At 35.3% G+C, this 21,821-nt stretch overlaps 1 protein-coding gene across 5 annotated transcripts in view; it reads right to left on the reverse strand.

Moving 5' to 3' along the window:
- The window catches only part of LOC143252218 (discoidin domain-containing receptor A-like), a 356,540-nt gene that overhangs the window by 190,964 nt on the left and 143,755 nt on the right, over positions 1 to 21,821 (reverse strand). For all 5 annotated transcript variants that reach the window (XM_076504017.1, XM_076504020.1, XM_076504019.1 and 2 more), the window contains one exon: positions 15,709 to 15,840. The gene's annotated coding sequence lies outside the window, so the exon portion shown is untranslated. The remainder of the gene's footprint in view (positions 1 to 15,708; positions 15,841 to 21,821) is intronic.

The raw sequence follows: 21,821 nt of genomic DNA on the forward strand, positions 1-21,821 counted from the left end.
TTTCGGATTCGAATCCCCGTCACACCAAATATGCTCGCCCTTTCAGCCGTGGAGGCGTTAAAAATGTGACGATCCATCTCAATATTCGTTAGTAAAAGAGTAACTCAAGAGTTGGCGGTGGGTGGTTGACTAGCTACCTTCTCTCTAGTCTTAAACTGCAAAATTAGAGACGGCTAGCGCAGATCGCCCTCGTGTAGCTTTATGCGGAATTCAAAACAAACAAAAGAACATTAATTTATTTGAAAGAAAAACCCTCAGTGGCACAGCAGTGTTTGCAGACTTACTACAATAGAAATTGTGTGTTTATTCTCGTGGTGGGCAGAGTACAAATAGCCTAATGGACAGCTTTGTGTTTAACTTCAAACAATAAACACAACAGTGGACAACATATTAATTCCTACAAGATATCACAGAAAACAAACAATACAAGTAGTAACGTCTTTACTTCTTAATTAAATTTACTATGATTTTTCATAATTCAACTTACACGAACATAGTTAAATATAGCTAAAATCTGAGTAAGAGTAAAACCATCTTATAAATGCACTTGCACAAGATTTCTCAATGCTCATAGTAAAGTAATTTAGGTACACGAAAAACATCCATACGGAAACGGAAACTTTCAAAAAACTTCGAATTCTGGAGGTATAACACACGATTCAATCTCTTGAATCATTTTTGTAATGTTTTAAAATATTTGATTTGTTTTGTTTTGAATTTTGCTCAAAGCTACACGAGGACTATCTGTCCCTAATTTAGCAATGTGAGACTAGAGGGAAGGCAGCTAGTTATCACCCTCCACCGCCAACTCCTGGGCTACTCTTTTACCTACGAATAGTGGGATTGACCGACACATTATGACGCTCCCACAACTGAAAGGGCGATCATGTTTGGTGTGAAGGGTGATTCGAAACCGCGACCCTCAGACTACCCGTCGAGTGCTTTATCCAGCTGGCCACGTCGGGCCTATTGTATTTGATCACTTACATAACTTTACGGAGATTTGTCGGGAGATTTTCTAGAAACTGGAAGGAGATATCATTTCACAACAGGGTTTAAGAAACAATCATGTTTGGAAACCACGTGGTTACTAAAACACGAAGGTCTTGAATATGTGAAGAGCTTTTATAGTATTTTACGGTCAGTTTTCTACACTTTACGATTGAAGTGGGGGACGCAATTCCCGTTTGATATGTGCTTCTGGAATCTACTTCTCTTGATACGACAGTCGACTCCGGAACTTAGGCCTTTCTTGTAATGCACATCGGAAATGAAACTCACCCGAAAACTGAGCCAATGCCAGACTGATAAGGCGCCAGTTTAACACGAGAAAAATACTGAGAAAGTGAAAAACGCAAGACATGGAAAATGGAAAAAGTTGACAGTCCCTTTTATCAACAATTTTTCAAGACACGGGAGCATGAAATAACTCAGTTACTGCCACGTAACACGATGAAGCCAACTTGTAGGGAGTAACCTAACAATAATAATCTTAATAATTTATTTTCAACTCATTTTAGTTTTTTCGTGAACTTTAAAATAAGAAGCGCGGACTGATTAATGCCAACAAAAACAAATTCATCGGATAACTTAGGGTAAACATGTAGGTTCCCAGGACTAATATACTTACACTTCCTTAATATTATATAACTAAACACCATCATTAGTTATTCAAATAGAACGAAAACGTTCGTAATTGGTGTGATACCTTTATGTAATTACTTATGATAAGAAATTCTGTAGTAAGGCTAATTTCCAGTTGTTTAATTATGGGTCAAATACTGATGAATTTGTTTTAATTTTTTGTGAAGACAATTGAGGTTATTTAGACAAAGGAGTTGTTGGTCCACTGTTTGTTCTTAGAGGAAGCTCAGAGAACAAGTTAATTAATCATTAGCGACTCATAATGTTTTCATGAAGTCGCTATAATTATCGTCCAAATATGCCTTGTGTGTTATGTAAGGCGTTTAATCAGGAAAGAATATCTTCCCACCCTCTCGATTTTAACAGTTTACTAATCGCCATACAAAACTCGTGCCTTATTTAAATCACTATTATCAGGTAGCTTTATGAAGTTCACAAACTAGTACAATGTAAAATCTAGTCTGGAAAATGAAAGGAAATTACTTAATCAATGGGAAACGAGAAGGTTTGGTTTAATTAGAAAAGTACACATAATAATTAAAACTTTCTAAATTCATAACGTCACTATTTCACTCGTTAAAGATTTAGTTTTAAAAAAAAATCAATAATTTGAATTTCACATTAAATTGGTCACAATAATTAATCTCTAAGCGAACAGTCGACTATTTCTCTTCCTATATGAAAAACAACGAATTTTATACGTGTTCGAGAAACGCTGAGAAATATTAGGAATGGGTTTAAAAAACTTCAATAATTTGGATATATATATCTTTTGAGCATATTAAGTAAATAATTTCTTTAATGTATATACTTGCAGTTTAATAGTGCTAGTAAATATATAATGGGTGGATATTTCGAAATAATATATACGTTTAATGATAAATATTTAACTGTAGTTACTAATTTTAAAGTTAACTTTATAAACAAATTAAGACTAGAACGTGATCAGAGCACATTCTGAGGAATTTGCTTGAAGTTCAATTATACGAAGCGTCAGTGCCTTAATTAATAATTTTAATTCGAAACTTTTAGAGTTTAGAACGAAGAGTTTATATAAATGAGCTATCATGTTACGTTGTTATAGTTGGCATAACTTTTACGATTAATCAGCATGTTATCGCCGGAGTTTGTTTGTAAATACGCGTACAATCTTTAGAGAATATTCCATTTTCTCTACCACTGTACGTAGAATTACTAACGATTTTAATTTGAAATACATTTCTTGTACGACGTACTGAAACTCTATACTGTCAACATAAGCTATACAGAGATATAGTTTAGATCACAAAAGTGATAAGTGGTAACTTCAGCTAAACCTTTTGTTCAGTTTATACTTTGTTAATACTGAACATCAGGTTGTTATATGTAATGTTTAAATAAATTATTTATTGACGTATGAGCTGTTACCACGGGATCAGGCGTTTACAGTGATACATGTTTCTGCAAGCACTTTAGATATAATTCTAGACTACGAAAATCCGAAAGCTCACAAATAAGTCAGTAGGCTTTAGTTCTAACTATTATCTACAAGTTGAGCAATACACAAATGCAAGCGACGAGTAGGTAATAAACAATTTACAAATTCCAATACTTATAACAGATATAAGGTTATATCAACTAATTTTTATAATAGATATGAGGCAATGTCAATGTATATTTATAATAAATGTACAGCATGACAAGTAATTTTTTTGGAATAAATATAAAGTTATTACAACAATTTGTTTTACTAATTATAAGTTAACGACCTAACGAGAACTAATTATTTTGTTAATTGACTAAACAAATATTTTTGAAAGTGCAATCTGTACATGTTAATGAAAATATAAAGATTATAGGTTTATATGTAAGAACAAAGCTACACAATGGACTATCTCTACTCTTCCCACAACGGGTATCGAAACCCGGTTTCTAGCGGTGTGAGTCCGAAGACAAACCTTGATGAGGGGGGGGGCAGATTTATATGAAACGACTAAAACTGCTGTAGGTTATGACAAACAGGTATGAAACTAAACAACATCAACCATCGCCAGCTTTTGGTTGACTGAGAAATAAGATTTTGGTGTCACTTTTGTGGCGCACCAACAAATTAAAAGTACGGAGTGACAACGGGACACAAGTTATGAATCCTCTGGTTCAATGTTTTTTTTTATACTGACTATGTTTCAGTAAGAACTTCGTATGCTTGTAGTTACGCGAAAAGTTACATAAATAGTTTTCTGTGCAATGCCACCACTGTTATAGAACGTGGTTCTTAGCGCTGTAAACCCAAAAATATGCCGTTGTATTACTAGGAGTGAGTGTAAGTGAAACATAAAAAAATTTGAAGTTATTATTAATATAATTACTTTTAGAAATTAGAAAAAAAATTATTTGGGGAAGAATTTTAATTAGATTTTTTTGAAAATTGTAACTCTTAATAAAATACCGAATCATATCGCACAAAGAAAGTTATTGATGTATTTGTTGTTGTTTTGTTTTTGAATTTTATGCAAAGCTATGCGAGGGCTATCTGCGCTAGCCCTCCCTAATTTTGCAGTATAACTCTTAGATTTACCAACAAACAGTGTGATTGACCGTAACTTTATAACGCCCCCACAGCTGAAAGGGCGAGCATGTTTGACGCGACGGGGATGCGAACCCGCGACCCTCAGATTACGAGTCGCACGCCTTAACCCACCTGGCCATGCCTGGGACTAAATTTGGGAGTTTGACGATTTTGTTTCGATTCTTTTTATTGCATTAAAAGTGTCTATATTATTATAGCTAGCAAGATTACATACATATCGGTCCCCACTTGTCTTTATGAAATTAAAATAAAAAGTTATTGCACTTGTTCGTTTCGTTTTTATTGGCAATATTTTTATGCGCCAATAATACAAAGTGTGTGGCGCGACTGTACGCCATTCGATTTCATTACTTATCACGACCTCTACAAACCTACTCTCAAATCTAATTATATACCCAAAGTAGCGCAGCGTTCTTTATATATATATATATATATATTATTATCCTTTTCCTTACAAGACAGGAATTAGTGAGATACTAGATAGAAGATTCTGTAAAATAATTATTTTTATGCTCGTTTTTTATGAAAACCATTTACTTAGATAAAAATTCGTGGAGTTTGTAAAATTTTGGTCGATTTTACACACGCACACATATAGCGATTTAGGCAGCTTTATTAGTTAAATAAAGTTTACTTTGGGTCAAATAATACTCAGAAATAGTCATTGTTAATATTCAATCATTTTAAAGATGGCTTTCGAAAGGGTGATTTTTATGGCCGTCATAATATTTCATAGAAAGAGATATCAGTCAAGCGTCCGCCACTTCAGAAAACACCTAAAATATAAAAATAATGTTAAAACTTATACTAAACATAATCCTTGATAACATTACTTAATATATGTATATGGATCCAGGACAATGTCTCACTCCCATAATTACTGACTCTCGCTTTAAAACAAACTAACTTTTGATGTTGTATTCCTATCCATAAATACAGGTTTGCAAAAACTTTGCTTCACTTTGATAAAGCATAAGATGCATACTTTGTGAACAGTTATTACTATAAGACTTGAATGTGGTAATTAAATGAAGTCACCGACAAAAGTTTCTAATTTTGAAATATTCAGGAAGTTTTTTGAACGATGTTTCAATTACTTTATGGTTTTCTTTAGATGAATTGAATTGTTATATTTTTTTGTGTTCAGACAATTTTTTTTTTCGTATGAGTATGTATTTTGTATTTTCTAATCATTTTTTGATAATTTATGGTCTCTTATATTCCACTGAAAAATGTTTGACAATTGTTTTATTGAAAGGCCCGGCATGGCCAGGTGGGTTAAGGTGTTCGACTCGTAATCTGAGGGTCGCGGGTTCGAATCTACGTCACACAAATCATGCTCGGCCTTTCAACCGTGGGAGCGTTATAATGTGATGGCCAATCCCACTATTTGTTGGTAAAAGAGTAGCCCAAGAGTTGGCGGTGGGTGGTGATGACTAGCTGCCTTCCCTCTAGTCTTACACTGCTAAATTAGGGACGGCGAGCTCAGATAGCCCTCGTGTAGCTTTGCGCGAAAATAAAAAAAAACAAACAAAAACAAACCTGTTTTATTGAAATAGAACCATTTGTTTCTAACGAGACGCTAATTTTATGCAACAATGATGAAAAATACAAGCTATAATTACCTACCTAATTATATTCTCACTTGAAACAAGCAAACTTTCAAGATATCTTCAAAAATAAGTAGTAAAAATAAATAAAAAGGTTGACTATATAAAAAGTTATTTAGGTGAGACATTGTCAGTATCCCATGTTTATATATATGTGACTAGAAAATGAAGCTGAGAACACGTGGAATACAACTGTGGTAGAAATAATACAAAATAAACGTCGACCTAAAGTTGGACGTATGCACAGTTCAGATTGATAAACTGATTAAAGTGTGTCAAATTCATAAAAACATGTAATATAACAGAAAGATGTCGTGCTGCCATTGCGACTACTAGTTGACTTCTATATTAAGTTGTGTTAATACTTCTACGTTTGAACGCCACTAGTCATTCCCTGAGGCTATAAGGACGTTATTACTACCGTTTCTTGTCATCCGACGTGTAGTTGGAGACTGCGTTTAACTTTTTTGTCGTAACCTACAAAGTTCAGCAACATAATTACGTTTGCGAAGATGCCAATATGCACTTACTGAATAGTTTCAGGTTTTGGGGTCTAAATTAGCCTGGAAAGTAACACAGTATAATAATAATATAATGTGTTCCTGCTGTGCAATATTGAAGGTGAGTTTGTCGCTTAAAATAAATACATCCTCAAAGAACGTAAATATACCACAGACTTGACACAAAAGGAGATACCGTGTTTGCTTTATAATGTTTATCCAAGTTACCAGTTAATAGACAAGAGTATTACGACTCAAAATTATAAATATTTTCTTTCTATAACTGAACCAATGCTGACAATAAGTTTTGTTTTTACTGGGAAAGAAATGAGAATTTCTCTTTACAATAAAGCATAATATAGCTTGACAGTAAGTTCATAAATCGCAAGCACAAGATATTTGTATTCACACTCGTGAATTATCGTACATAGATTTCATGTTTTTTTAATTGTTTAAATCCTATGCTTACGTAATTTTCCGCTAGTGTTTTTCACACAAGGACTATCACCGGTTTCATACGTTAGATTTAGTATTTTTGCAATTTTCGTACTTCAGGCTAAGAAATTTCGACATTTTTACACGTCGAACCTGAGACTCCGAAAGTATAAATTGAATTATATCGAATGAGGAAAGGTCTTTAAATAGTAAATTCCATATTATCTCTCTTCTGTCACACGTATATCTTGTGTTCTCTATCTCTTGTCACACGTATATCTTGTGTTCTCTATTTTCTTTCACCTCTATATCTTGTGTTCTCCATGTTCTGTCACACGTATATTTTGTGTTCTTTGTCTTTTATCACACGTATATTTTGTGTTCTCTATTTTCTTTCACCTCTATATCTTGTGTTCTCCATGTTCTGTCACACGTATATCTTGTGTTCTCCATATTCTGTCACACGTATATCTTGTGTTCTCTATTTTCTTTCACCTCTATATCATGTGTTCTCCATGTTCTGTCACACGTATATCTTGTGTTCACCATATTCTGTCACACTTATATCTTGTGTTCTCTATTTTCTTTCACACCTATATCTTGTGTTCTCCATGTTCTGTCACACGTATATCTTGTGCTCTCCACATTCTGTCACACGTATATCCTGTATTCTCCATATTCTGTCACACGTATAGCTTGTGTTCTCTGTCTTTTATCACACGTATATCTTGTGTTCTCTATTTTCTTTCACCTCTATATCTTGTGTTCTCCATGTTCTGTCACACGTATATTTTGTGTTCTTTGTCTTTTATCACACGTATATTTTGTGTTCTCTATTTTCTATCACTCTTATATCTTGTGTTCTCTATTTTCTATCACACCTATATCTTGTATTCTCCAAATTCTATCACATGTATGTCTTGTGTTCGCTATCTGCTGTCACATGTGTATCTTGTGTTCTCCATATTCTGTTACACGTATATCTTGTGTTCTGTATCTTCTGTCACACGTACATCTTGGCAATAAACAAACTCGTTTTCCATAACAGTTCTTAGCCCAACTGATTATATTTAAGTAACAATATTTCTGCTGAAGACTGTTTTCAGTAAATGCATAAACCCAGGGATGAGTTTTGCTTCTATTGATCATCACAACCTATAAGTTTTTTATCATTTCATTAGTGGAAAAATATGAACGATTCGCTAAGTCGTTGAACTGGTTGCGTTTTATGTTATTCATGTTACAAAACTGTTCTTTGCTTCCCACTGACATAACGGAATGCTTAAGGACTAGCAAGCTAGAAACCGGATTTCGATACCCTGATGGGCAGAGCACAGATAGCCCATTTTGTATCTTTGTGTTTAACTCCAAATACAAACAAACAAATTGTTCTTCATTAGGCATTGCTAACTGATATCACGCCTTTCGTTACGTAAGTCAAAAATCGATCTGAGATTTCTTTTTAGTTCCAAATATTAAACCCAATGCTGGTGTTCGTTACAAACTGTAGTGCTGTTTGGCATTCATGTGATTATTTCCTCCAATCACGGTACCACAGTTTTTAGTACAGGTTGGACAAGCACGTACTTATATAGATGGAAAGAAGTAATTACGATCTTTTTACTATGAAATTAGTTAGCATTAGGAAGAACAAGGTTATATGCTTGGGTTAGGAACAGGTTCTGTTTTTGAAAATCCATTAATTAAGAAGGCGTTTGAGAAAGGATAATGGTGCTGCATCTCAGGATAAACGAATAAAATCGGGAACTGTATTGTTCTCATGGACTCAACGTAAAAATATGTTTGGTGTGACAGGGATTCGAGCCCGTAATCCTAAGATTGCGAGTCGAATGCCTTAAACACGCCGAGCACATGGAGTAATGACATATAATAAATGGTTTTATTGATAACCTCTAGAGTACAGAGTAAATAGGGCTAAATGAATGTAGGTGTATCCAGTGGAAAGCTAATCCCTCGGAGGGTATTTATTTATTTCTAATTATCATGGGACTTATCTACTGTTCATGTTAGTTATTTTTACAAAGTTTAGGAAGGATCTGGATATCTTTACGTCACTTAATTAATAACTACTCGCATATCTAAACTAAGCGGTTTCCATTGAATATTTTATTATTTTAATAACTATACATATCTAAACAAGTTTGTTTCTCACTCCAAACATGCTCGCCTTTTCAGCCGTGGGGGCGTTATAATGTGACGGTCAGTCTCACTATTCGTTGGTAAAAGAGTAGTTCAAGAGTTGGCGGTGGGTGGTAATAACTAACTGCCTTCCCTCTAGTCTTACACTGCTAATTTAGGGACAGCGAGCTCAGGTAGCCTTCGTGTAGCTTTGCGCAAACTCAAAAACAAGTTTTAATATTCAATCGCACCAATTTCATTTACGGCTTTTTACCCCTTCTACTACCACGTTTGTAGATGAACAGCTCTTCTGGTGTCAAGATTATTTCTATATTTCATTACTTTTCTGAAATTTGAAATGGCAATCTGTGGGAAGCTCGAATGGAAGTACCCTTTCAGCATCGTAATAGAAAGTTCCAAACTCTCACGACAGAAAGGGAGCACGTGTACGTGTTCATGACGGTGAAGAAATTAAACGAGCGGCTACCCACAAGAGCACAAACGTATGAAAACATTGATCAGTGAAATTGTTGCAAGCACTCAATGTTAACGCTTGAGCAAAAATTCATAGTGGATAGTACGTGATGCACATCACTAGAGAGAGAGACATTCTCTGTGTTGGTGTTTGTCATGTCTCACCTCGTCTGTGTTTTTTGTTGTTGAAGTGGGTATAAGGAATACTGAACGTTTGAGTCGAGTTAATGCACTCGTATCACTGCATTCTTATGTTTAGATAATTTAGATTTTTTTATATTATTAATTTAAAATGTCTTTGTGTACTGTTGACTTTAATTGTAGATAGATATTTAATATTCTTTCTCTGGCCCTATCTCGTTCCAATTTTATTATTTTTTCTCATAGTTTGAAAAACAACATTGTTTTTAAGGAAAGTCTAATCTCTACCTTTACATTTGAAAACTCACATAATATACGGAAAGTATGACTTTAGTTTTAATTAGTTTCAATCCACTGTTCTACTGATCATTAAAAACACATTTTGTATAATTCAGTACACAAATGATAACATTTTTATTAATAAACCTAACAATTTCCAGCTAAAAACGTTAATGACTCGAACTCGAATTTACGCCTGGAAGTTTGCTGTCTCCTTTTAAATTATGAGCGTTATGTGGCTGTCTGTAATTTCCAGTCTAAGCTGTTTCTATCCTATTTGTTTGTTGGAGATAGTGACGACGAATAAAGCAATCATTGCATGCCATCAGTTCGACATTCATGTGGGAAGATTGGTGTAATCTATGATTCTTTTTCTTTTCATGTGATTGAAATAGCTAACCTCAGAGGTTGTAAGAATTCCCTAGACTAATTTCTGCTTCATATAAACGTATTTTGGTAAGTTTTATAAAATTCTTCAGTGAATCTAGTTTAACATTCTGTAATCGTTTGCTTTAATCTGTTTTGTACACAGTTTTCTGTAACAGAGATTAAGCATCTGTGGAAACCATTTATCTTTAACACAAAATGAGAGTCGATTTAACACATTCGCTCTCAAGGTCATGTGTGTAGATTTTCGCTTTGACCTAACACCATTTTTTTTACTTATACCGAATAGTAGTTTTTCTTGCCAGATTTAGGGTTATGAAATATGGTTTTTGTTTGTTTGTTTTGTTTTTGAATTTCGCACAAAGCTATTCGAGGGCTATCTGCGCTAGCCGTCCCTAATTTAGCAGTGTAAGATTAGAGGGAAGGCAGCTAGTCATCACCACCCACCGCCAACTCTTGGGCTACTCTTTTAGTAACGAATAGTCGGACTGACCGTCACATTATAACGCCCCCACGGCTGAAAGGGCGAGCATGTTTGGCGCGACGGGGATGCGAACCCACGACCCTCAGATTACGATTCGCACGCCTTAACACGCTTGGCCATGCCGGGCCTGGTTTTTGTTAAGTGATAGACTATTTACTTCCAGGGCCATGCCACTCGCATCATTTTTGTACTAACAAGAGGTATAATTGATTTTTGTAATGCATAACTCAGTTGAGAAAAATCATGATGAAACTATTTTCAACAAGGACTATAATTCAAATGTTTCGTTGTTATACATACCACAAAGTCATGTCAGTTATATACGAGCGACGTGAGAGCGAAAATGTTAATAGACAGCGGCTTTATTTACAACTGAATTATATTGTGGAATAGTTTTGTTTCTTCATTTCGTGTTTCTTTGACTTCGTAGCTTTAACAGTGTTATGTCATTAATATCTGCATTACAAAAGATCCAAACCTTTGTTCTCCATTATGCAGCTGTTCTTCAAGGAAAATCACGTGTTTTAAGTAAGTTACCGGTAGACTGAGTGTAGCTATTCTCGTGTTCGTTCGTACCGTTGATTACTAAGCGCGAAATATCACCAGTCTTGAGACGGGCAATCGATTTGTTAGGCCCAGAATATAGCTGTAGGATTTTTATTGGAAGGAAAGAATTGAGTTTAAACTGTAGAAATTTTAGGAATGGCTTACTGTTTTGTAGGCCCAGCATGGTCAGGTGGTTATGGTGCTCAACTCGTAATCTGAGGGTCGCGGGTTCGAATTCCCATCATATGAAACATGCTCGCCCTTTTAACCGTGGAGCGTTATAATGCGATAGTCAATTCCACTATTCGTTGGCAGTGGATGGTGATGACTACCTACCTTCCCTCTAGTCTTCGCCCCCTCTGGTACGGCGGTAAGTTTACGGATTTACAACACTGAAATCAGGGGTTCGATTCCCCTCAGTGAACTCAGCAAATATCCCGATGTGGCTTTGCTATAAAAAACACAAACACACTCATAACCTTCTAGTTTTACACCACTAAATTAGGGACGGCTATCCAGACAGCCCTCATGTAACTTTGCATAAAATTCGAAACAAACAATACCATTTTACAGAGTTTCAAGCTTTATGGCAAAATGTAAATCAGTTGAAACTCTCACATCTTTTATTTGGAATTGCGGTTTCGGTTACTTAAAGTTAAACTGCAGCAGAAGATACTGTAAGTAAATGAAGGTATTTTGTTTTGAAAGGCTTTCCATCATGAACTTGTATCAATATGACGAGAGATGCCAGCGCATTTCTTTATTCTGTATTGTTTTTTACTACGGTATATTGTAAAAGAATTTAGTCACTAAAGTTTCGGCAAATCTTCCAGTATTGTAGAGGGAAGTTGGAAAACCCATCAAGAAACCTGTATTCCTCAAATACTTCTCTTCTTGAGCGTCGTTTCTTTCATAACAGAGATTACTTGGCCTAAGCCTATACGCTCTCTCCTATTGCTTCTGCCAACGTGCAAGACAGACCCACACCATAACCTAAGTTCCGCACGGTGGGTTTCCGAACAACCCACAGTAACGGTTCTATCAAAGCTGATTCTCTCGAGGCCTAGAATCGTTTTCATCCACACGAAAAACTCACTGCTGCATGACCGTCGAGCTAAACCTATCTCGCTGAAAAAATAAATAAAATAGAAACGTTTTCTTCAACAGAAATCACTCATTTACCTGAGTGTATCTGAATACACTCGTAGCAAGTAAACCACGTGAAATGAAGTCAAGATTTCTCTCTGATGTTTAAGTTACAGAGTTTGAAAACTAACGATTGATCTTTGTTTTATGGGGGGGGGGAATCAATTTTGTAAAGAGTTTCCTATTTGTTAATAGTATTGTGGGAAAACACGAGTTTTGGAGTTTTCTATCTGTTTAACAAACTAGTGGAAAATACGGATTTTATTTCTATAAAACTTAAACGATTGTCTTTTCCATCAATGTAGGAGATGAATCCATATATGCTATTGAGCATCCATAATTTACAGTTAACCTCCAAACAGTTAAAGGTCTTATGTTTCCAACTGGATAGCTGATGGAAAAAGTGACTTTCATTACTCTAAGACGAAAATAGTTCACCTATTTTTCATGTTTAAATATCCTGAAGTGAAAATAATTCGTTTAATTTCATATAACCAACAGTTGTGCTTGAAAATTCGGTACCACTTACCTTTTTTATATATATATACTTCAACAACAGAAACGCAATTAAAACAAACATTATTCTTTGATTTTATCGTGTGAATCTATCAAAGGAGAATGTTCGAAAGACGTAATTTTATAACAAACATTTTGAACTGTAACATTTCAGTTTACATACGCACCACTTCATTAAAATACAATCAGCTTGCATGTAGTTCTTTGTTGGGAGAATCTGGTTTATGTGCTTCTCAAAATATAAATGTAGTTACAGTCATCTTATTGTTACATATCGCATGTTAACTGGTTTAAACTATATTCTTCCACATTAAAAATGTAGTTATAGCCAGCTTGTGTTTCTGCACTAAGCTGCACTAGTGTGTATACACGATCCACATTCACAAAATCATCACAAGAGTTCTCTTTATTTCTTATATCAAATCATAGGATCTTGTATTTTTTTTTGCTTTTTATTTTCAAAATAAAACACGACACCTAGGTAATCTGTTTCTAACCAATTTTAGCACAGTTTAAACAGTGGTAGGAAGTTGAAGATATTGGATTTATATTTCAATAATCACTGCTACTAGCCTCTGAACGAAGTTATATTTTTGTTTGAAAGCCAGCGTTTTATTGTGTGAAACAAAATAAACAAATTCTTTACCATCGAAACATAATTGATGATATTTTTAATCGAATATCCTTACATGTTATAAACTACACTAAGCGATATAACATTAAATTGTTTTAGTTTATGCAAAGTGAGCCAGTTTAAGCTTTTATATGCCGGACATAATCAAGATCATCTCAGTTTTGATTGAGTGTGTCTGTGTTTTGTTATAGCAACACCACATCAGGCTATCTACTGAACCCACAGAGGGGAATCGAACCGCTGATTTTAGGGTCGTAAATCCGTAGACTTACCGCTGTGCCAGCGGTAGACGTTTTGATTGATTGTTTGTTTGGATTTAACCACAAAGCTACACAGTGGGCTATCTGTGCTCTGCCAACCACGGGTATCAAAACCCGATTTTAGCAGTGTGACTCCGCAGACATCCTGCTGTGCCACTTTGGGCTCCAGTTTAGAAACTAGATTTACGAGAAGTATTTGCGAGTCTTCTCTCTCAATGTATAATGATTTCTTAAAATAAATTTATTGAAATATTTGAAGTAAATAATATACATAAACATTAGCTTACTTATAAACTTTGCTATTATGCGGGTCAGAGGTTTTATTGATGAATCAATGTTTGAACTGAACGCTCAGTTGAACTCCTTCGGGCCTCAAGTGATCTGAGACAAGTTTAGTGTGTGAGAAGAGTATGTTTTATTATGCAGGCCCCTTTCAAGGCTTGGTTGTGTTCTCTCTCATTTCACATTTTCCTTATACGAATGACAGGCAATCCCTCCGAGCAGGCTCTTAGAATGACTAATGCTTAATTCATCAACAGGCCAGTTAGGAGAACAGTTTAATCATAATGTATTTGTTCTTCGAATTACTGAATAATTTTGAATAGCTTTTCTTTAGACTTTCTTCTGGAACTAGCTGAAATTAATACCCGTTCTGTTTCACTTCCGCTGTAATAGTATCGTTATTGTACCAGACACTAGACGTTGGTTTCGCAAATAAAGACCTCGTGCTGTTCACTTTCGAATACAAATATAAAAATAGATTTAAATAACTCGCCCCTTTTAGATGAAAGTGAATTTCGGATAACAAAAACAGAAGAAAGGAAAGAAATGACTTAAAATGCATTTTTCCATTGGTAAAGCTAACTTGAAAGAAAGAATCAAACCCCGTTATTAACAAGATCACTTTATTTTGTTTGGGGTATTTTGTTCACAATACGTATAAGTTCTTGGTCAGCTGGTTAAAACGCTCGACTCGTCATCTGAGGGTCGCGGGTTCAAATCCTTATTACTCCAAACATGCTCGTCCTTTCAACCGTATGTTAACTTGCGAGGTCAATCCCTCCATTCGTTGGCGGTGGGTGGTGATGACTAACTGTCTTTCCTCTAATCTTACACTGCTAAATCAGGAACGGCTAGCGTAGAAAGCCCTCGGGTGGCTTTTTGCGAAATTCAAACAAATCTTTCTCTAATATTTATATTATTATAAAAATACCACAAGTTAATAGATATATTAGGGCGAGTTTTGCTTCATATTTGTCAACTACATGCTAATAATGCTCATGTTTGAGGTAATATACGTTACACGTTTCTTAGATACGTGTTAATGTAGGCTTAATCTGTCTTACTGCATAAAAAATTGGACATTTATTAGGCATTAATGAAAATATATTCATTCAATCTTTCTTTACACATCTTGCTTTATTGAATATCTGTTCTCTCAAATTGTTATTTGTTAAGCTGACACAAAGTAGAATTAAATCTTTAAAATGTACTAAAATAGTTCATCACACTTTTCTGCGATATTAAGTGTAATACTTTCGGGAACTTTTTCACATTCGATTTCAAAGTCCGTAATGTGTAAAACGCAAGACATCTAACATCGTTATGACAACAACTGAAGAAATAGTACAGCAGCACCGGTCTTCAAAAGTTACAGCTTCAGAAGTGTGTCTTTAATATTATTATAAATTAAGTATTCACATTACATTGAACTCCGTGTGGCATTTCACATGTGGCACATTTACAAAACATCTGGTATCGACTCTTGACCTTTAAGTGTGTTGTCAGATGATCTACACACATAAGTATATAATTTTAAAGAGAAAAAAAGAAACAAAGAGAGACGATTTTGGTCCCATCTACCGTAATCAGTATAAGAGAACAATTCGGTAGCATTAGAAGAATGTTTAACATTATCACACATAAAAATCTGAACAGACGTACCAGGTCAAAAACATTTCCGAACTGTGCCTTTTGGAAGAAAAACCTCGACTGCTATAGCGCAATGTTTATTTCAATGCTGTCCTTTTAAAGTTGCTTTCAATCACCCGTCAGATGTTGCCCAAACTTTACTATCTGTAAAAAAAAATAATAATAATAATTACATGACTGTTACGCAGGATTAACATCCACGTTCAGATGAATAATTCTCAAAGAAAACAACAAAACTATTTCCCACGATATAGAAGAATTTCGTGTCCTTTATTAAATAACAACATTTGAAAAAGTTTTATTGGTGATAAAAAAACACACGTTAGACGACGACAGAAGTTGGAGTACACGTAAGATTCTAGATGGTGTTTATGAATATGACAGAATATTAATTAATTAACATGTTTTTTATCTATATTAAAACATCCCAACGAAACGCGCTGCATACGTATAAGTGCGCGTAAATAGCATTGCTGTTACGTCCTAAGGGTTTGTTTGTTTGTTTTGAATTTCGCGTAAAGCTACTCGAGGGCTATCTGCGCTAGCCGTCCCTAATTTAGCAGTGTAAGACTGGAAGGGAGCAGCTAGTCATGACCACCGACTGCTAACTCTTGGTCTACTGTTTTACCAACGAATAGTGGGATTGACTGAAACATTTTAACGCCCTCACGGCTTTTGAAAGGGCAAGCATGTTTGGTGCGACAGGGATTCGAACCCACGACCCTCAGATTACGAGTCGAACGCCTGAACCCACCTGGCCATGCTAGGCCTCGTTCTAAGGGAATTCAGCCTCATCTCCTCAAATATAATTTTCGTGAAGTTACAAAACTAATTTTTTTCAATCAATGGCAGATTAGTAAGCCCTTTTCACGATTGGGTTTCTTCAAAGTTGCGATAGATTTTGTTTGTCTTTCGTATCACTTGTATCGTAATTTTACTGCAAATGCTTAAAGGATAGGTTCGGGCACATCAGGCGAGAAGTCATGTGAACGTAAACAGTCGCTGCAGGTGAACGCCAGGGAACGTAGCGAGCGCAGGAGGGTTTGATGTGAAGGTCACTCATGTTGAGGGCTAGATGCAGACAACCGCGTGGTTCCTTTATCACATGAACAAATTTAATTGCACAGTAACCTATTATTAGACCCCCACCATTGGTTAGCCTCCTACATTGCATTTCGCTGATAACTGAATGATTACAACCGTAATTGTTTTATTGTTATTTTCTTAAGAAAAGTAAATCTTAAGTTAACTTATTTAGTTATATATTGCTAAAACTATTTACCCCGTAATGAACTGACGTCTGTGTATCTTCTGAATGTCTGTAAAAAAAAAAACACAACAAAAAACGCTTACTTTTGTATTATAGTAATCTGTGCAAATTTCTGCTGATGTACTTTGTGCTGATTTACATTCGTGAGCACTTTTTGTTTCTTTCTTTTCTTTTTTTACTGCAACAACGAACTAAACAGTTGAGACGATTTCATTAATTATGTTGCTACTGTTGAATACTTTGTATACATTTTCACTGTAACCAGCCGTCAGGGGAAATATAAACCATGTGTAGAGTTTATTATCTATGCCAATTTACAAGGTAAAGTCATGTGATTGTCTTGCTTGGTTACTTACATGGGCAGATTTCTAAACAACAATTTTATTATAGGGGGTAATAAAGGATCAGGGAGTGTGTGGTCAATACGAAAAGCACTTTTTAAGCCAGGAAACAACTCTATGTTTACAGTCCCGTAAAGTATTATTCAAAGGGTTTTTTCTGATGTTTTGGTAATGTTATTTGGTAGACTCAGTTACATACAGAGAGACTAGCACAGAATTATATCATATACAATGTCTTTTGTTCTCTTTCACTGAAGGTCGCACGAGACGGTTGCCGATTTTCCAAAACACATAATAGAATCTATAGAGAATATAAAAGGGAGAGACACAGAGGCTAGAAACGTCCTTTGTACACAAATGTCTGAATTACTGGTTGAGCCACAGCGAGCAACGATAGCAGCAGGCTCGTATTTCTTTTCCTCAGTGCTAACGTTGTGGTCGTAACCTGTCAACTCGTCCTGCTGTTCGTGTTCCCACTGCTGTAAAAGCAGGTGTGTGTACACTTCTGTGGGAACTGCAAGTGTATTTACCCCCACCCCTCCCCAGTTTTTCCTCTTTCCTCCCTCCTCTCAACTTGGCGCTCTACAAAGGAAAATTCTCGATTCGACATGCGTGACTTTTAACCAAACGTGGAGCTCTGACCTATCTCTGCAGCTATCAGAACCCTCAGGTGGAAGAGTGGATGTGGATTATTGTTGTCTTGTTAGAAAGCCTAGCAATCTTAAAAACAACTTGAAGTACACATCTTTAGACATGACTGGCTGAGAAAGGAGCATGCAGTACAACGAGCAGAACCAGTGCTTTCTGCCCTTGGGTCATCACTCTGAACCAGGAACAACGAACATTATAGCAATCAGCAGTTTCTAGTCTCAAGTTTAACGCAAGAAGCTAGAAATAAAAGACAACACTTCTTTTCGAGTTCAGTCTTTATTGTTGTCGTTTTATTTTTCTCTAACAAATTAGTGTATACCTAGAAGAATCTGAAGTAGTGTGGTGGGCCGATAAGTTCGTAGGGAACGCAGGTCATAGGTCAGCAAGTTCATCGTGTATCACATTTAGAGAGTTCAAGTTATTGTTAGAGTAGAGCTTGTAGAAGCTGGTTTTAGAAACAAAAGAACCAGTTGTGAACTTTTGAAGTTTGTATCTTGGGTTAAAAACAAACGAACAATATTTCCAAAGATAGTCGGAGATAGATTTGTGTGCCTGATGTTAAACACAAAGCTACTCACTGGGCTATTTGCATTGTGTTCACTACAACAATAGAAACACGGTTTTTAACGTTATATGCCTTCCGACTTATCGGGGGGGGGGAAGGGGGGCTTAGATAGATACATCAAACAAACCAGATTTTAGTTCTCTTGTTTCACTTGGAAAGTTGAGAGTCGTGAATTCGAGTCCCCCTCACCGAATATGATCGTCCTATATGATTAAGGCCGGCCACTTTGGTGTAAAAATTCTTGGCTTTCAGAAGAATAAAAAAATAACACAAGAGAAAGGGCAGAGCTAGCCAACAGCTTCCACTGGCGAAGGTTAGCCTAATCTAGTCTGATGATAGTGGAATTTGAACTCCACTCTTAGTACACATACGACTTAAAAATGCGAGCACGTATATACAACAATGAGCCAGGAACCACAAATCTTCGGATTTGGAGTAAGAGAATACTAGCCACTCGGTCACTCTCACCCCTAGGAAAAACGTAATTAAACTTGATTGAACGCAGATATTGAAACGGGATCGATTGTTATTCTCATCTTACGTATCTTCACCTAAATAGTGACCCCTAGTGGCACACAGCGGAATGTCTATAGATACATACCGCTAGCAACCGGTTTTCAATACCCGTGGTAGGTAGAACACAGATAGCCCATTGTGTAGCTTTGTGTTTAATTCCAAACAAACCAAAACAAAAACCCAATTATTACTGTATTTCCATAACTTGAATATTATATTTCCGACACTAGAGAATTCCACAAAATCAGTAATCACTGAGAAAAGTGTTTGTATTTGTTAGTGACCATGACGCCATCTAGTTAGTTATGAAAGTAGAGATGATTACAGTTCAAAGTTTTATTTTAATTCACAATTTATAAAATATCTGTAGTTTTGTCAGTGTGGTATAATATCAATACCCGTGGTAGGTAGAACACAGATAGCCCATTGTGTAGCTTTGTGTTTAATTCCAAACAAACCAAAACAAAAACCCAATTATTACTGTATTTCCATAACTTGAATATTATATTTCCGACACTAGAGAATTCCACAAAATCAGTAATCACTGAGAAAAAGTGTTTGTATTTGTTAGTGACCATGACGCCATCTAGTTAGTTATGAAAGTAGAGATGATTACAGTTCAAAGTTTTATTTTAATTCACAATTTATAAAATATCTGTAGTTTTGTCAGTGTGGTATAAATTAGATTATTAGATTATTATGATTATCTGCTTACAACATAAGAACCTATTGAAAATGGTATAAAACAATAGGCTACAACTTATATAAGACATAGAACCCTATATATCATTATTAATATAAAGAACCTTTTCAACTGAAAACTGAGTTATACATATAGTATAATGACTATTAGATCCCATCCTACGATGACTATATTTAAGGTCGCGCGAGTTGATGACTAAATAGATTTGTTTGACGGTAGAAAATTAACAATGGCCTTTCAACAAAGTTCACTTCCAAGGACCCAATCAGCTATAAGAATAACTTTAAGAATTTCTCAGATTTCCAATGATGAATGAAGCAAGTCGGCGCTATGAGAGACATGTTAAGCACGCGCATCTTTGGCTTGCGACAATTTACAGATTATTCGACAGTGAAATGCCGCCAGGGATAGACTTAAGTGGTCAGGACCCGATCACCTTTCAAAAGAGCACCCCCAGTGGCGGGTCGTCCGCGAGGGGAGATCAAAGGGTTCCGTCCAGTGATGCTCTGGACGTCACGTGACATCACAGTTCTACATAGTGGCGCTAGAAAGCGGATTAACTCCAATGTGTGTCACTAGGGAGGAGTGTTCGGAGTTGTGTTACAAGGAAGAAGATAGTTCCAAAGTGCGTTACCAGAGGGGCTGCCAATGAGATCATCATACACCAGTTTAACTTACAGTCTACGTAGAGGATTATTTTTCGTATCAATATAAAATATTCAAACACTGGATATATATGTATCGTAAGCATGAAATAAAAACTACTATTTCATTATTTATATTTCTTAACATCAGTTCTTGCATTAACGCTAGGGTTAACTTCAGAGTTATGAATAGTAAACAAAAGTGTTTGGGTGTTGCAGTTTGATTATTTCATATAATATACTTCATGGTTATACGTATAACAAACCAATTACAGGGCTGTCTTTTATATTAACACAGGCGAATCAAGATTTACTCTTATTTAGTCATAAAGCATTAAAGGTGTAGGCCTAAACGAAAATGGAAAGTTGCTTTTAATTGTCCCTAAGTGGGCAAGTGGAAAGTTTACAAACATACAACAATAAAATCAGCAGTTCGATCCCTTGTGGTAAACAAAACATAAATAGCCTTTTGCGTTAAAAGCAACAACAACGACATTTGCGAAGCGACATGTCTGCGTACTTACAACGCTAAAAATCGGGTTTTTATACTTGTGGTGGGCAGAGCACGGATAGCCAATTGGGTGGCTCTGTGCTTAGCTAGAAGCAAACAAATAAAAAAAATTAATTTGCAACAAAAACAAAGGGTTTGAATTACTAAAATTATTTTTGTTTTATGATATTTTATTATAGTTTCTCTATTTATAAAATTTGCTTCATGACTTACTCATATGAATATATATATTTAACTTATAATGTACGTAGTTCTTAAAAGGGCTATTTTTGTGTTAATACTCCATATATGATCCTGTGCATCAAATATTTGTACTCAAACACATTAGTTTAACTTATAATTATTAAACTTTATAGAATGTTGTTTTGATCCAATAAAACACAGTAACACTCACATTACGCTTTGTCAAACGGTTTCCAAAGTTCATTAAATGTTCCAGATAATCCACTGTTTCATGGCTTTTCTTTGCTGTTTTTATTAGTGTAAGGCTAAACAATGAGTTATATATAGGGAATTTAACCTCGGATGTTTGCGTTGAAGCTTCGTAAATTTACTGTTCTGCCACCAAAGGATTTCGCGGTTTGTTATATTATGTATTGCATATTTCATTGTTTACAAAAATCTATAAGTTCGTTACAATACTGTCCTGAAATGGACTTATTTTCCTATTGAAATAAAAACATCCAACCTATAAAAATTACACTACACACCATATTCATATTCATACAATAATTTAACATGTAATTCATGTAATCCTCAAACTAAGTATCGTATCGCCTTATACGTTAAACGTTCAAACCGTGCATAAATATTTTATGTTTGACATAAGCTAACAGTAATGTTGTACAATTTGACTTTATGATTTTTATATATATATATATTTATAAATTCACTAGAATTATCTTACAAATATAGTCCTGAAAA

Source organism: Tachypleus tridentatus, chromosome 6, assembly GCF_004210375.1.
Source record: "Tachypleus tridentatus isolate NWPU-2018 chromosome 6, ASM421037v1, whole genome shotgun sequence".
Taxonomy (NCBI): Eukaryota; Metazoa; Arthropoda; class Merostomata; order Xiphosura; family Limulidae; genus Tachypleus; species Tachypleus tridentatus.